At 36.7% G+C, this 17,095-nt stretch overlaps 1 long non-coding RNA gene across 1 annotated transcript; it reads right to left on the bottom strand.

Annotated features, from left to right (window-relative positions):
* Positions 1-14,129: 14,129 nt before the first annotated feature.
* On the bottom strand, positions 14,130-15,465 carry LOC149088784 (uncharacterized). Its single transcript, XR_016195415.1, has 2 exons — positions 14,828-15,465; positions 14,130-14,511 (listed from the first exon to the last, which is right to left on the bottom strand). It is a non-coding gene; the product is annotated as an uncharacterized LOC149088784 (long non-coding RNA).
* Positions 15,466-17,095: the final 1,630 nt, after the last annotated feature.

Consider the following 17,095-nt stretch of genomic DNA (forward strand, 5'->3'; position numbering starts at 1 on the left):
AAATTTCATTCTAAAACCTCTCCTTCAACATTACAAGGGGGGGGGGCGTCAAAATGCGCGCTTGCCCCGGGTAACCAAGCATCTAGTTGCAGCCCTGATTGAACGAACCAGTCAATCATCTTAAATTTTATTACTTTTTCAGTAGAAAATATGCATGAGAAACTACAGTCGATCCCGCTTAGTTTTTCCGCTTACAACGTTTCTTCATGATTGCTCATAATACAATAAAAGTTCGTTATAACAACAGCTCAAAACCACGAGAAAAGTTTTCGTTGTAACGTAGTTCTCATTATAAACGAATTTTCACGTTTTGGTCTGTAAGGACATAAAATTATTGAAAATTGCTGCTTTATCTGCATTGGAACGTCTTTGAGATCATTTCGTTCGAATATTAACGATTGAACGGAACTCTAGTCATGTGAAACTGATTTTTGATCTTAAATCAGTTGATTCTCTAAGAGTATAAGGCGTTTTCCATAGAATTTCGTATCATCAAAGCGGTTTAGATGACCAACTGAACAATTAACAGTCTGAACTTATTACATTCATGCTCACTTCCATGGATTTATGGATCAGTCAACATCGTCTATCGAATCGGAAATTCGACATTTTCAAATAGTTTGGTTGCTCAACTCCAAGGACCTTCTAGCTACAATGGACCATACCCGAAGCCCGGGTGCTTCATTTGCTTGTCATTTCTTTTTTTTCAAGTAAAATCTCTCAGGAGAAAAATCCGCCCATTTTTGACATTATTCATGTATGCACTTGTGTGCACGTGTAGTTTGCTTCTTTTTCGAGCAACTTTTTCTTTCTATTAGTGAGCAGCTACAGTACTAATAACTAGAAATTCCTAAATAAAATACATGTAGAAATCATTTGCATGAGAATGTTTTTGCAAATGAATATGCACCGAGATAAATAGAAAAGATGCATTTAAAAACGCATTTGCGTTTTTTGCTTGGTTATTTGTTCTTTAGCACATATTTTCTCAGTTTTAGTTCATATTTAGCCATTTTTAAGTGGAAAATTCGGGCTCTAATTACAGTCGAATCCCGTTTTAACGAATACCGTTATAGCGAAAATATCGTTTTAACGAATGGTTTTCTAATCCCTCTAATAAGTATACATAGGAACAATGCAAACAATCTGAAATTTCTTTATAACGAAGTGTTTTCTCCGGTTTCTTGGAGTTCGTTATAACAGGATATTCGACTGTATAACAATCATTTCATGTATTGTTACCAAAGTGAATGGGACAAGGGCGTAGCCAGAAATTTCGTTCGGGGGGGGGGGACCAAAGTGATAGAACAATAGATTTGGTCATCTTTTTCCCTTTTTTCGGTCATTTTCCCACATTTCGGACGAGGGGACCAGACCCCCAAGTCTTCCTCTTCGCTACGCCCTTGGAATGGGACTACCCCTGAGCAGGAGCGTACCCAAGAAAACCAATCTATGGGGGGGGGGGGGGACACGGAATTTCTTCCAGAGAATTTTTGAGTTGGTGCCAATTTTCCAAAAGCATTTAATTAACAAAAATTTATTTGATTGTTGGGGGCGTACGCCTTTGCCCTTGAGCCCCATTCTAGTTTGATCACGGTCCAAGTAAAAATATACTTTCATTCTTTCTCTCTCATTGAAACGAGCACAACTCCGGTCTATCGCCATGGGCAATTCATTCAGATCTAGTCATGCCGTAAATCTGAGTATATCCTCCCAGGATCCCCCAGATCTTATGAATCCCGAAATCCCCTGGGCGGGGTCATGAAAATGACTATATACAAAAAATATATTCAGAACAGTATATGCATCTTTATTTATTCCAGGGTTGGACAAACCCCAAGTGAAAGGTCACCATGGCGACTGGAAAATCTGTATTCGCGCCTAAAATTTTGTATATGTGATTGCTAAATCAGAATCTAGTGATGGCTCAAAATTTTCCGATTTCATAATTGTCTTCCAACATGGAAAGTAGCAGAGCCACAACTAGAGAAAGCAGGTGGGTCTGGTGCTCCGGACGCTGGACCAGAATGGGAGTCGAATTCACCCTTTAAATGCTTCTTCTACATGCAAGGGGCGCCAAAATTCCGAATTGCCCCAGATGACAAAGTATCTAGTTGCGGCCCTGGGAAGGGGTCATCAATTCCCAGAAAGGTTGAAAAAAGATTATTTAAGATACTTTTCTCGTGAAAAAACCATGCTTGGCTCTTACAAAATTTGGCTGGTGCCTAAATTTTTTACTGATTTTTGTCGAGCCCTGTATTAATTTATATTTTATGATACAGTGTATATTTCCCCCAAAATCAAATTACATGTCACTTATTTAAGATTTATTTTACTCTCATATATTGAGTCATATATCAGGTTTTAAATTAGAAAAATAATAATTTTTTTAGTTGCATAAATTTCTTATTAAAAACTCTATTCAAATATTGTCACTTTTACAAGTATGCAAGCCAAATGGAGTTTAAATTTTTCTTAAATAAATTTTGAATATGATTTAAAAAAATAAAACATATGGTAAGTTTTATTAATTTATTGATATGTCTAACAGAAAAAAAACTATTTTATACTACGCTTTATTGATTATAAGTATTAGAGGGCTGCAAAATCTAGATTGTTTTTGAAGATTCTGAATAAATTATCATTAAAGAAAATGCTTAAAATACATGAATTTATCAAAAATGTGTAACTATATTTAATATATTGCTTACTTTTTCTGTTAGGAAACTGCGGAATCACGAGGAAATTGAACTTTTCCGTTTTTTCTTGTAATGCAACATGTTTTACTAACAGAAGGTTTTACTTACTGTACGTGCACAACCGAATGTGGTCCACACAAACCATAAAATACTGTGGAACTGTCCATCTCAACATTTGCGGGGGGTTTTTTTCAGTGGAAAAACAAGGAGTTTACTTCAAGTGGCTCTAAACACAGCTATTCTTATTTTGCAGAATCACAAACCTCGTCTAGATTTTTCTTCACCACCGTAATTTCTTTATATTCCAATTAGGATCATCTATGTCGGCGTCCTTCACGGCGCCGTCCTTCTAATTAGGAAATGGTGCTTGTATTCAGTAAACCTGCATTGAAGCAGCCGAAACTGAACCCTATTAAAATGCTCCTTGTCAGCTGCAGAAGGTGCGGCCCCTTTATCATGAAAAAAAAAAAATACATGGAATAAAAAGCCCGGCAAAGATCCCAGGCTAGAAGCCCTTCTCCAGTATGTGGGAGCCCATGTCCCTGCTTATAGCTCGCTGAGTGCCCCCCCCCCCCCCGGGAAACACGCCGCTAGATGCCACGGACGGGCTGTAACTACGAGTGAAGATCATTTTATTGTCGGGGAAGGGGGGGGGGGAAGCATCGAAATGCCTTCTTCTGCCATCATCGAAATGCAGGGGGGTGACGCCCAAGAGCCGCAACGCACACTTTGAGGAAGACTGCTGTAACGGAAGATGTTTGTTGAATCTACACCACAAGTACAATAATGAATTTTTTTTTCCTTCAAAATTTTGATGTTACTAAAACCTCTCATAATGACCGATTTTCATGACTTAAGTAAAAGACACTACTGCCTACTCATGCTTATCAAGAATGCGATCCATATCTACAATGATTATGACAATATAGGCAATAAAAGATAAATTTTGGTATTACAATCGACGCTCCATATAACGACACCTTCGTCCCGTCGAGAATCGACGTTATATTTGGAGCAAGGTCGTAGCGAGGGGGAGACTTGGGGGTGTGGTCGGGCCTGATTGGAACGGTCGTTATATAAGTAAAACGTAAAACATTTGGGACTTACCCTACCAGTCTTTGTCGCTATAACGTGAAGTTGTCATAACGAGCGTCGACTGTATCTTCGAAAACAAGCATCGTTTCTCCTCTGAATATACAGATAGCGGATACATGCTCCTTCAGCATCGTATGATAGTATTTTCTTTTCGCGATAGCGTCGATTTAAAAAAAATAATTTTTTTGACTTGAAAATTTTTACGGTAACTTACGTAGTGTTTTTCCTTGAAAGAAAACTGCATTTTCATGCGACCTCTTACGATTAATTCAACTCAATTAGAAATTGACTTATTATGAAGCATAGTATGTATATTAATAGTATTACTCAATGATCTATATATATAAAATTGATTTTCTGTCTGTCTGTCTGTCTGTCTGTCTGTGTTTGTGTGTGTATGTATGTTCTCTATACAAATCTACAATTTTAGATCGATCGTCGCCAAATTTTGCATATATACCAAATGGGACCCGACTTGAACGATAGGCTACTTTAAAATTTCGTCAGAGCAGGGCAAATGCCCAAAATTCCTGCCACATCAATAATTTTAAAAATTAAATTGAATTCTCGATTTTTGAAATATTGAATTCACTTGGAGATACGAAGCCCAGAAAATTAAAAATATGAATAATTTGCCGGATCTACTTTTGAGTTGGATATCCATGAAATAACATTGATTTCAACTTTTTATTTATATCTTCTCAAGCATGAAAATTAATGTCTCCGTATTGTCTTTTGATATTTATTTGCATAAATTCATATAGTTTAGGATGTTTTTAAAATTAGTTATGGGCCCCGTAAAGTGCATCGAAGAAATTCCACAGCTTTAATTAAGCATTTTTGGAAGCTAAAACAGGCAGAAATAGATAACTTGAAGTTCAGGGGGAGGCAATCGAAATACCTTACACCCATAAAAAAAAGGGGGGGGGACTATTCATTTCTACGTTTCTTTAAATTTAGATTTGTTTCTTTCATGAGTGGCGCAGGACGTCGCCATATTGGTTAACTTAGACACGGTTTGCATGTCCCTCAAAGAAAGAGGGAGATATCGCATGATCCAAAAAGCCTCATTGAAGAAAACCTGGGCAGCGCCGGGTATTGTAGCTAGTATAATTATATTATCAATCGTATATCTCTCTCAAAGAATTTTTCGATTGTTTTCTTACGTTTAACTAGCGTAATTTCATCTGAATTTTTTTCTTTCAATGTTTGAGCTGAAAATTGAAATTCGTTGCAATCTGATGAGATGTGTCCAAAAAACAAATTCAATGAGATTCATTAAGAATTACATGTAAAAGAAAATAATAAATTGCAGTGATTTTTGTCCTGTTGATGCTTGCTGGTTTTCGGTCAAGAAAGGAGTAGGAATCCTGCGTTTGAAATTGCAAACAATTGCAAACATTAACTGAATCGTATAAACACCTGCTTGATTTCTAAAGGAAGTACATGTGAAAGAATACTAAAATAATCTGATGTCACGGGGCACCTAAAATCTCCAAGAACCCTGGTTAAAAACCTCTTCTCTAAATAATCAATAAACAATTAATAGTTATAGCACATAATTTGAATATAGAGTTTGTGTGTTTCGGTGCATAATTTCTGGCAAATTTATTGAAAAGAGTGATTTCAGAAACAAAATTGCGAATTTTAACAATGGTCGAAATATTTCTAAAATTTTATTTCGATTTTTTTATTCGATATGAAATTGTAAGAAAATATCGTGAAAATTACGCCATTAGAAAAATTTCTTCTAATTAAATGGAATCCCTCTCCAAAACAAGTTATTCAGTTATTATTGTTCTATTACATTATCAGTGAAAAAAGAAGAGGAAAGAAAGAGAGAGAAGGACGAATATAAGAAAGCGGGGAAAAAAAACTGCGCAGTTATACCTGATGGCCCATACAAACGCTCAGTTATACCTGCGCAGGCATAACTGCACAGTTATACCCATAGACTTAAGATATAAATAGACCGCGCACGCTATTCATAAAACTTGTCGAACGTGAAGAAAAGATGAGCAGTATTGTCGGGGAAAGAACAGGTTCTGCGCTATTACATTTGGCGCGTTTTCGCAGAAGCTAGGATGTTGCTGTAACGAAATTTGACTCAATTCGATCAAGTTGATGAAAACTTTCCTTCATTTTTTCAATGAATTTCACTCATTTTTATGTGAAATATTTAGGGAGTATCAGATTTGAAAAAATAAAGTCTATAAAATAAACAAATATTGGAAAACGGAACAACGTATATGTTGTAAAGCCTAATTCATTTATATTTTTAAATATTCTTCATTCACTTTGTCGCTTTTAATTTCGAAAATTTATTTATACTAGGGGTTATTAAAACAAAAATATATCTTTCCAGAACATTACAATTACTCTATATACTCATAATTAATGTATAATTAATTATAATGCATCATATTATGTTATGTAATGTAACACATTCACACTCATACCATATTCAGTCATGAAATAATATTCAAACAATAAGAAAAAGTTTCATTTCTAACATTCCTGAAAAACCTTTTATAACCTCATCACACAAAACTGTAAACACTTACATAATATTTCAGGATTAAAATAGATTTTACTCAAGAAAATTACAGAATCTCATCATCAATTTCTCTAAATTATAAGAATTAAAATTCCATGTAGAGTATATATGTAATAATTTAAAGTGTGTATATATATATATATATATATATAATATTTTAGGATATAATATTTCATATATATAATATAATATTTACACATGTCACATATATATATATGACACATGTAATCTCTTCGCTCCAAAAGTATGCATATGTTAATCTTAATTTAAGGTATTAAATCGTTTTTAGAATGATTCTTTTTCAAGATAACATCTGAGGTACACAATATATGACTTCAGGTCTTAGTACAGATATTGACTCAAAAAATCAATTGAATAATTAATTTTCTTGTTTGAAGCGGCAATTTCACATACAACAAACATAAATTAATGAATAAAAAAATTTCTTTTCTGTAATAGTTTTATCTCAGGTGTGAAGAGGGGTAAAAATACTATTATTTTTAGAGGTTGTTATGCACTTTTATGCAAAACTGCAATTGTCTAGAGGGGGGGGGGGAGTTTTCCTCACATTCTATTTAAATAGAATATTTTTCATAAATTTCTCCTCCTGAAAAGTATATTTTCTTCCAAGTTGAGGAAAAGTCGAATGAACTCACTAGCTCGCCAAATCTTGCGGAGACGTATATTTCAGTTAAAACTTCATAAAACACAATTTCAATCATTTATTGCCAAAAATTCTATTAAAACATTTAATAATGATTCATGACATTTGAATTTTACCAAAACTTGGAACTTTAATTGAATTAAATCCAAAATGGAGTCGTTAAAAACTGAGATTACGTCAGAAATCCATTGAATCGTCAATTTAATATTCCAATTTTTAATTTATAAGAAGGGGAATAAGCAAAAAAGTATTCCCTTGTGAAAGGATACCGGTCCCCCTTTCCTAAACCGCTCAGAACATCCGAAAGCTGCGCAAGTGTTGGCCATTCTAATCAAAAATAAGGCAGCGCGTGTAGATCGCCATACGAGTAGCCATAAGGAAAGCATTGCCAGCGAGATTCCCTGACCAGCCTTTCGACTGGAGTCACGTGACTCCAGATCTTTGCTTCACATTGTAACCCCTCGCGCGCACTCTATAGTATTATTACTCTGTGGTTATACCGAATCAGGTATAACTGAATGGTGTGGATGCATCGAACCGTTCAGTTATGCCTGCGCAGTTATGCCTGCACAGTTATACCTGTACAGGCATAACTGCGCAGGCGTGTATGTAGGGCCCTTTAGGATGAATGGATGCTGGGTTGATTCGGAGATAAGACTATTGTCACAGAACAAGTGCGTTGAGATTCTGAAGAAAAGTAAAAAAATAAAATTTCGAGCAGATGGATTTCTACTATTTAAAGAAATTTTTTGTCAAAAAGTTTTTTCTGAGCCAAGTGTAAGAAACATATCCACTCGAATTTTTTTGGGGGGGGGGGGGGGGGCCGAGCCGGCTCTTTTAAAATGTTGGGGGGGGGGGTCTCGGGCCCATGGGCCGGATACAAGTTTACGCCTATGCTTGTAAATTAATGTTATAATAGCAGCTTGCAGCCAGTGTTGGTGGGTTGATAAGACATGAAGTCAGAAATGGGAAGAGTTCAGGGTGCAAGAGTTCAAAGTTGGACTATTTTTTCTTCTGAAAGGGCACCATCTGTCGTTCAAAAGTTGAAGTAATTGCATATGTCACATTCACGATATAGATCTATTTGGGTCTAAGTCAATTTGTCGCGATCAACTTGTCGCGGGACAATTCGTCGCATTCAATTTGTCGCAGCGTCAATTCGTCGTGCTACAAACTCGTCGCGGTACAAATTTGTCGCAGGCTCATTTCATCGCGGTACAAATTCGTCGCAGACTCATTTCGTCGCTGTATTGTCAATTCGTCGCGACAAATTTGAATTGCTTTAAAATTCATGTTTGTTGTGATCTTATAAATAGGGTAGTTGCTTTAGGCGTAAAAAATGGATCTAATTTTTTTTTCTCATTTATTGGAAATGTTCCCCCTTCCCATCTCTGTTTTAATTTTTAACAAATGAAGGAAAGTATTCATTGAAGTCATCGAGGGACATTGGAACGTACACAGGGGCGTAGCCAGAAATTTCGTTCGGGGGGGGGACCACTTTCATTTTGGGGGGGGACCAAAGTGACAGAACAATGGATTTGGCCATCTTTTTCCCTTTTTTCGGTCATTTTCTCACATTTCGGGGGGGGGGGCAGACCCCCAAGTCCCCCCCCCTCGCTACGCCCTTGAACGTAAACCAAGATAACAAATTGGGATCCAATAAATTTTTAAAATTTAATTTTTACCATATAAGCCGCATTTCTGTCGGGATTTCCATTTCTCGCAGTGAGGGACGTTGAAGAGCTCACCCAAATAAAAAATTGAGATCAAATAAATTTTTAAATTTTAATTTCCACCGTATAAGTCACATTTCCCACTTTTTGTCGGGATTTCCATTTCTCGCAGTGAGGGGCGTTGGGAGCTGACCCAAATAATAAATTGGGAACAAATAAATTTTGAAAATTTAGTTTCCATCGTGTAGGCCGCGCTTCCCGCTTTCTGCAGGGATTTCCTTTTCTTTCAGCGAGGAAGTTGGGGAATGCAATGTGCCCCCCCCCCCGACAAACCAGTCACGGCCCAGGCTCTGTCCCTCCAGCCGATTGCGCCACGGAGGCGTTGCCCCCCCCCCCCCAGCACGATTTCCGTAATTCACTATTAAATGCATCCATGCAGAGAATATATCTTTAAGGAATTTTTTATGACAATGTATCTAAGTTTTATGTGTAACAGCTGCGAAAAGTATTATTTTCAAATTATTTTTTTGCAATGCAGTGTACATTTCAAATCACTTTGTATTATCACATCGAAATAATATTCAAACACTCCGACCATAGCCACCAGAACTGGGGGCTGATGCCATTTGAAACCTCCTCCCCCCCCCCCCCACCCCCAACTCCAATAACTCATGAATATACAATGCAATGCACCATTTCGCCGCCTGAGTACAGGTTTGAGTCCCTCATAAACGGAATGAATGACGATTTTCAGCCCCCCCCCCCCCCCCAGTACCAAAAGCTTAGACGCTAATGAAAACTATGTGAAAATATTCAAACAAGCCAGCCAAAGATATGCGACTGATTATAAACATAAGATTAATGGTTATATTGTATCTATGCGACTGACCCATAGTCATCTTTCTTATTGGTGATTACATTGACTTTGTCGGTGCTCATCCTGTGGGCATCATGAAAACTTCATCGAATCGTCATTCATAAGCACTGTACATTTCCATCCTTGATCTCTGCGCCCAACTCCCTTCGCTGTGAGAAATAGAAATTCCAACAACAAAAGCGGGAAGAGCGGCTTATACGGTGAAAATTAAATATTAATTTAATTGAATTATTAATTAATTAAATATTTCAGGTTCTTATGGAGATACTGTAATGGGGCAGATAGAAATTTACCGTTAAAGATAGGCTCACTGTAATTTGGGGAATATCATGCGAACCGAAATTTTTCCACGTGATATTGAAATTTTTTCACAGCAAAAATCAATTATTTAACATTTCAAATTTTTATAACTGAAATTTTCAAATATAATTAAACTTTTATATGCAGTTAAATTTGTAAATGTAATTGATATTGTAATTTTTATTTCGATGACCTTTCTGCATTGACAAAAATGAATTATTTTCAGTTAACTGCGTGTACACTTTTGTTCATGTGTTTATTTCACGTGTCAGACAAAAACCTACACATACAAGGTCGCGTGGAATGTACAGTGAAGAATCGACGGTTCGACGAATTGATTCTGCGCTGTAATATATAAATTGACGTCACGACGAATTGACAAGGCGGCAAATTTGTACAGCTACGAAGTGGAGCTGCGATGAATTTGTATCGCGACGAATTGGCACTGCGACAAATTTGTACCGCGACGAATTGGCACTGCGACGAATTTGTACCGCGACAAATTGAGGCGCGATGAGTTGAGCGCGACAAGTTGAGTGCGACAAATTGACCGGCTACGGATCTATTTATCTCTGGCTATGCCTTTTCTTTTGCCAGAACGATATCATGGCCCGATAAAGATTAGAAACTGAAATTTTACGATATAGATCTATATCTTTGTGTTACTTGGGCACCTGCCTTCAAAATTCGGAAGCAGAGAAATTGAATGTTTTTTTTGTTTGCTTGTAATGCGTGAATTTCTTAGATGTTATAGGCCTGACTCCTTGTCTGCGGAGACATTTTCTAAATGGGACCTTAGACTGGAGCCCTGTCGGTCTCATCCTTGAGAAGACATCCCAAACCACGTAAAATCTAAAATTTATTTTTTATAATTTTCATGTCATAAATTTCAATTTCACAGCCCTGAATGTCATTCATGCAATGGTAGTGAATTAAAAAAAATATCCCGCTGGCTGAAAACAATGAAGATACTTTAGATGCATCAACAGTATCTTCCGGAATCGGTGATTTCCCGATTGTTGTGAAGATACTGTTGATGCATCAACAGTATCTTCACAACAATCGGGAAATCACCGATTCAGGATTTACGTTTACTCTTTCAACAATCAGATAGGAGGTTATAAAAGACATCGAAAGAAGTTTCAACAGATGAGTAGGTCATTTCACGCTGACCTCTGCACTGGAGCTGAGCGTGGTATGAGTCACAGTTCTCTCACGCAACACAGTTACGTGGCGATCATGTTCAATGTTCGGTACCCAACATCAGCTATATACAGGTACCATAGGCATCCTGAAGCTGATGGTGGCATTCATGCCGGCGTTTATGGAAGCATCCGGGCATTGAGTGTATCCCAAGGGGTTTTAGCGGGGAAACCCCTCGTTCGAGTTGTTCTATGCCGTGTGATTCGTGTAATTGTTCGCAATTCGACTTCATAAGACACAACACATTGGCCGAACAGCGGGAGACTAAACCCTTAGTGGATGTCGCGGGAATGGACTTCGAATCGATGTTGCGCAGCCAATAAATCGGTGGGCTGGAAATAACTCGAGGTGTGGAGAAAGGTTGTCTGTGGTTCAAATGGGAAGAATCAGTTGGAGTCTTATTTGAATTTCCCCCAGATATAGGTTGGGATCCCTGCTCTCGGGCGCATGAGTTAGGGAAGGAGTCTCAGCCGTGGACGGTGACTAAAGACAATTAACATGAGAAAAAGTGTGACGACACACGGGGCCGCAACTAGTGGGGAAGCAAGCGGGTCTGGTGCCCCTTGCGCCTGAAAAGAGGAGGCGCAAATTTTCCCCTTTAACCTCTCCAACATTACAAGGGGGCGTCAAAATGTGTGCTTGCTTCGGCTGACGATTGCGAACGTGCTGCCACTACTATCACTCAAGAGTGAATCTACATCACAGGATCGATTTTAGTGTTTACCGTCGTCCAACAGACCTGTCAATCACTGTCTATGAAGGCATCACCGAGATGTCTTCGTGCTGTGGAGATTGCACCCTTGGGACCTTTCTCAACACGCATTCCTCAGAAATCATACTATAGTCGGATTCAGACGGGGGAAAGGAGGAGGGGACAGTTTAATATTTTTATCATATTTTAAAACACCGTGATGCACAGATCTCCCATGTTACATCTCTCTTACATTTTATGTCTTTCATTAATTCTGGAATTATTTCTGCCATTACTTCCTGGAATTACTTTTATTAAACCTGAAATTATCTTTTATTAATAATGGAATTCTTTCATTTCTAGAATTATCGCTTTCATTTATTAAGGAATTATTTCTATCATTGCTTCTGGAATAATTTCTTTATTAATTTTGAGTTTATCTCTTTCATTAATGCTGAAGTTATCCCTCCTATTTCGTGAATTTTTTTATTAATGGTGAAATAATTTAATCAATTCCGGAAACACTGTTTATCTTTCGATAATTTTGGAGTTATCGCTTTCATTAATTTTGGAATTGTCTCTCATTAATTTTGGAATTATCTCTCATTAATTCTGGAATAACCTTCATTTCCGAGGATGATCTCACTCTCCGCTATTCATACAAAAGTTTTTAACAACTGACTGATGCGAAAATATGTTTAGGAAAGAGAGAAATTTCAACTACCTTTGCGAAGAATCGAACCCACGTAACAGTCCCGGGAGGACGCCTTAGACCACTAAACTATATAATGGCAACGAATGCCTCAATCTATAGCCACTAGAATAAGTGGCCCCCCCTATCCAGTCGCCTTTTAATCCATTGTATGTCCCTCAGGAGTGATGCTGATGATGACTATGACGTTTATTCGAAAAGCCTCATAAAAAACTCCTTTCGGATGTATCCAAAGCCGCTTGAAAGGTTTACTCTTAATGCAGCTTTGGATGTATCTGTCTAAACTAGACTGACCATATTTCTTCGAGAGAAATACGGGACATTGGGATTCAAAATACGGGAAAATACGGGACACCGCCAATTATCGCCAAAAACAACGCCAAAACCAAACAAAGTTGCCAAATATTGTTGAAATTACGGAAAAATCACAATGGCGGGAAATGATGCATCGCTGCAAATTGCCGTAGATTAAAATGTATTCCACGAAAAACAAACGTTCAAGACAAATGTGGGAGATTAATATTCTCATATATAGTTGCAATTATCGTAAAATAATTTATGAGTTGAAAAATAATGTCAATCTTTGACTTCAATAAAGAATAAAAATTCAAGTAGGCTTCGTGTAAAATACGGGAAAAACCGGGACACTTTTGCCAAAAAGTCGGGACGGCCAAAAAAACAGAAAATACCGAGACTGTCCCGGGAAATACGGGACGTATGGTCACCCTAGTCTAAACGTTTTCCGAATACAGAAAACAACAACTACTAAGATATTTGAATATTTGGCACGTTATTTCCTTCTTTCTTTGTTGTCTTTCGGACTGAGCAGTGTGTTTGTTTTGTCCAGCAATCGACTTTGCTGCGTCTATGATTTTTTCCCCTTGTGATTATATGTTTTACCCTGTGCACCATTTTAATTCTGTGATCACCCCTTCTGGTAGAAGTGCAGTGTCCGGTCCCCCTTAATTCGTCGCCAAATGCGGCGGAGTGACTTCATTAGGCACACGCGGTCAAACGGTTCTGCAACCACGGTTCCCTAATAAATAATCTGACCATATTTACTCAAAGAAAATGCGGGACATATAAATATTTATCAAATACGGGACAAAAAACAATTATCCCGTATTTTTGCGCTAAATGATTCTGTACTCATTTATTTGGGTAAGGGGCCGTTAAAGTATTAAAAAAAGTTATCCCATATTTTTGTGAATGTGAAATGATTGATTCTGTACTCATTTGTTTGGGTAAGGGGCCGTTAAAGTATTAAAAAAAAATATCCCATATTTTTGTTTTGCGCTAAATGATTGATTCTGTACTCATTTATTTGGGTAAGGGGCCGTTAAAGTATTACGTCAGCAAAACTGAGATAACATTCCCCCCCCCCCCCGAAGATAAATAAATTTTACGGTGGAAAAACATTTCATTATTTAATTTAATTATTTCATTACTGTTTCATTATTTAATTTCATCATTTAATTAATTCATTATTATTTTATTATTTAATTTCATGATTTAATTAATTCATTACTAGTTTTAACTATTAAAACATTCAATTATTTCTCCCTGAAATGTTCAAAACCTGTTAACGAAATATCCTCTAAAAATGAGAATCATAATATTACAGAAAGAACAAACACACAGATGATTGAACCAGTATATCTTTGATTAAACGAAACTTTATTTTTAAAGTAAAACCATAGCAAGTGTATAATATACAACAATCAGGAGATACAGCGGTTGTTTAATTGAATTGTTATAACTCGATTATAATAATTAATATTTAATTTATGACAACATCCAGTTTTCTGTATGTCTTGTAATATTTAATTACTATACATAATTGATTTTGTTAATATTAATATGTTGTAATCGCTCTCTGCGGAGAGACTTTTTCAAATGAAAGACCAGCTCGCATTCGCGTCTTGAAGCTGGGAAACCGCAGAAAACCAACTTCAGCTGGCTTTTAATTCTGTAGGTTTTTGACAGCACTATCACAAAAGTCTCTATTGAACTTACACCAAGTTTCAAATGAAGATCATCCTGAAAAAAAAAATCGTGAACATTAATTAGCACATTCATGAAACCTAGTGAGATATATATAATTCTGTTGGGCAAAACATGATATGTCCAAAAAATTTCTAAACAACATGCTGACGAATGATATTATCATTTGCACTTGTGTGTGCATTCATTCCTGACTTTTAAATGACAATGAAAATGCTTATATCTCAAAAATGTAATTTTGGAGTTATGTTCTGACCGAACACCACAAACTTGCAAGTGGGTTAAAAATATGATTTGTGATAGACATTATGCCTCCCGAAGCAAATGTATGTTTGTTACTGTCTGTGCGTACCTGATTAAGAATTCACATTTCTCTTTCAAGCCTTTTCAAATCTTCGAAATAAACTGCAAATAAATTTAAAGTGGGAGTTATCCGATTGTGGAATAGTATCTTAAGGTTATAATGTTAAGGCTTCTACATTCTTCGTAACCAAACTTCTAAAACCTCTTACCATGACCAACACAGATTATTCTGAGAATATTCCCAAACTGAAAGTTGGTTGAAAGTTATCATTATGAGGTGATAACGCCAAAAAATATTTGGTTTTACATGTCCCAGTGAATGAACACTTTTATATTTCTTAAAAAGAAAAGAATTAGTATATAAAAAAATCTGGAGGGAAAAAAAATACACATATCTGTAATTGTGAATGTGAGTGTGCCTGTGAATGGTAATAACAAAACCTTTGCAACATGTCCAGTGTATCGACTCTCTTCGACAATGCACACGGCACATAACAAAGTTTTTGCAAAGGGTAATGCTTTTCCGAGACCACTTGAAAAAGCGACGTGCAAAATGTGTGAATTACAATGCCCAATGCCAGGGTTGTCTGGTTTAAACCTTGGTTTTAACCAAGTGGTTTTTTTCCAAAAATGAAATAAAAGTGGCCTAAATATAATATTTTTCTTGAGAAATATCATATTGGTTCATTATTAGCGAAAATTTTTCATTTTAGTACTGCAGTATAAATATTTTTGAATTTAATTTATGAAAATAACGAAAAAGCAAAATAAACATAATAGAATACAGTAAAAATAGAATAAATCCCAAAGGGTCTGTATCATCGTAATGTTACTTTTTGTGAAGTTTATTGTTTTGTGTTTTTCTCAGTTTGATTTGTATGTTTTATGTGTTGTGTCAGTCCAATTTTAATCAATGTAAACTCTGCGCTTGAAGACGGCACAATGTCATCAAGTTACTGTACTGGATGAAATTTTTATTATTTCCAAATTAGTTTTTTATGACATATGGCATTTTACTGGCGAACCATTGGTCCTAGAGGCATACTTCCAGTTGGAAAAAGTACCCGAATAATGTGTAGTACTCAAATTTTTCACTGAGGTATTCCAAGAAAGTTGGAAAAAAACAGCATTAAATGAGGGGGAAACCATTTTACCCTCATTGAATGCTGTTTTTTCGCAAATTTCTTCAAGTTTTTGAATTCGCATATCTCGGTGAATATTGCACTTGGAAACGTGAAATTATTTTAGTTGGCATCGGGAAAGACAGACATATCTGGGTTGGACACTTGATGTGGATACTTTTTCTAGTTGGGTATGTCTCTAAGATTAATGGCTCACCAGTAAAGTGCCATTCGCCCTGTTACCCATGCAGCAAATACACGTAAAAAATTAGCTTGAGACGAAATACAGTCAACTCTCATTGTAACAAATACCATTACAACGGGAAAAATATCGTTTTAACGAAAACTTTTCTAATACCTCGGATAGGTAGGAACAATATAAAAATCTGGAATTCCTTTGTAACGAAATTTCGTTATTACGAAGTGATTTCTCGGGTCTCTTGGAGTTCCGGTCTAATGGGGTTTGACCAAAGTGTATTAATAAAGGGTCTTTAATACGCTTTGGGTTTGACTGCATTTCCCCCAAAAAAAATCGGACATTTTTGTTGTCTTAAGTAAAGTCTACGCTGCCGCCCCTTACAATGTGTCAGGGCCTACTGTCACCCCCAAGTCGTAAAACCACCGAGATTACATGAACCACTTTTTTTATTTCCTTCTTCCTCATGTTAATGTTACTCGAATAGGGAAAAATTACGAAAGAGATATTCTATGCACATTTTGTTTGAAATTCAATTTTTTTAGTCAGAGTGACTAAAAAAATTTAATGTCACAAATTTCTTCGTGGCCCCCGTATCAGTAGCCGTGGCTCCCCTTTTGCAAGATTTTCATCAGTGGCCCCCTCTGGAATATCCTAGGGCCCCCGGTTGAGAACCACTGGGTTAAAGAACTGCCGTGTATGTGTGATTCCGTCTCTCGAAAGTCGTATAAACGGGGTTCTCTCCCCACTGTATTTATTTTCTTCTCTTCATTTCCCCTCTCTTCTGATCTGGGGACCACGTAATGTCTGAATCTGAATGGTTTTGCGCTACAACACTGATCTTTATCTATCTATATTGCTCTAAAATAGAATTTTTTAACCCCGGCATCTGATGACAACCCGGTAACTTTAGGTCCTTTCTACTCCCAGGGTTATATAACTAAATCGTTTCACTTTAATGCGCGTCAACAAAACAATCAGTGAATGGTCATATCCTTGG

Source organism: Pholcus phalangioides, unplaced genomic scaffold (genome assembly GCF_987345545.1).
Source record: "Pholcus phalangioides strain wild (caught in Gottingen) unplaced genomic scaffold, Ppha-v1.0 ptg000003l_1, whole genome shotgun sequence".
NCBI classification, from domain to species: Eukaryota; Metazoa; Arthropoda; class Arachnida; order Araneae; family Pholcidae; genus Pholcus; species Pholcus phalangioides.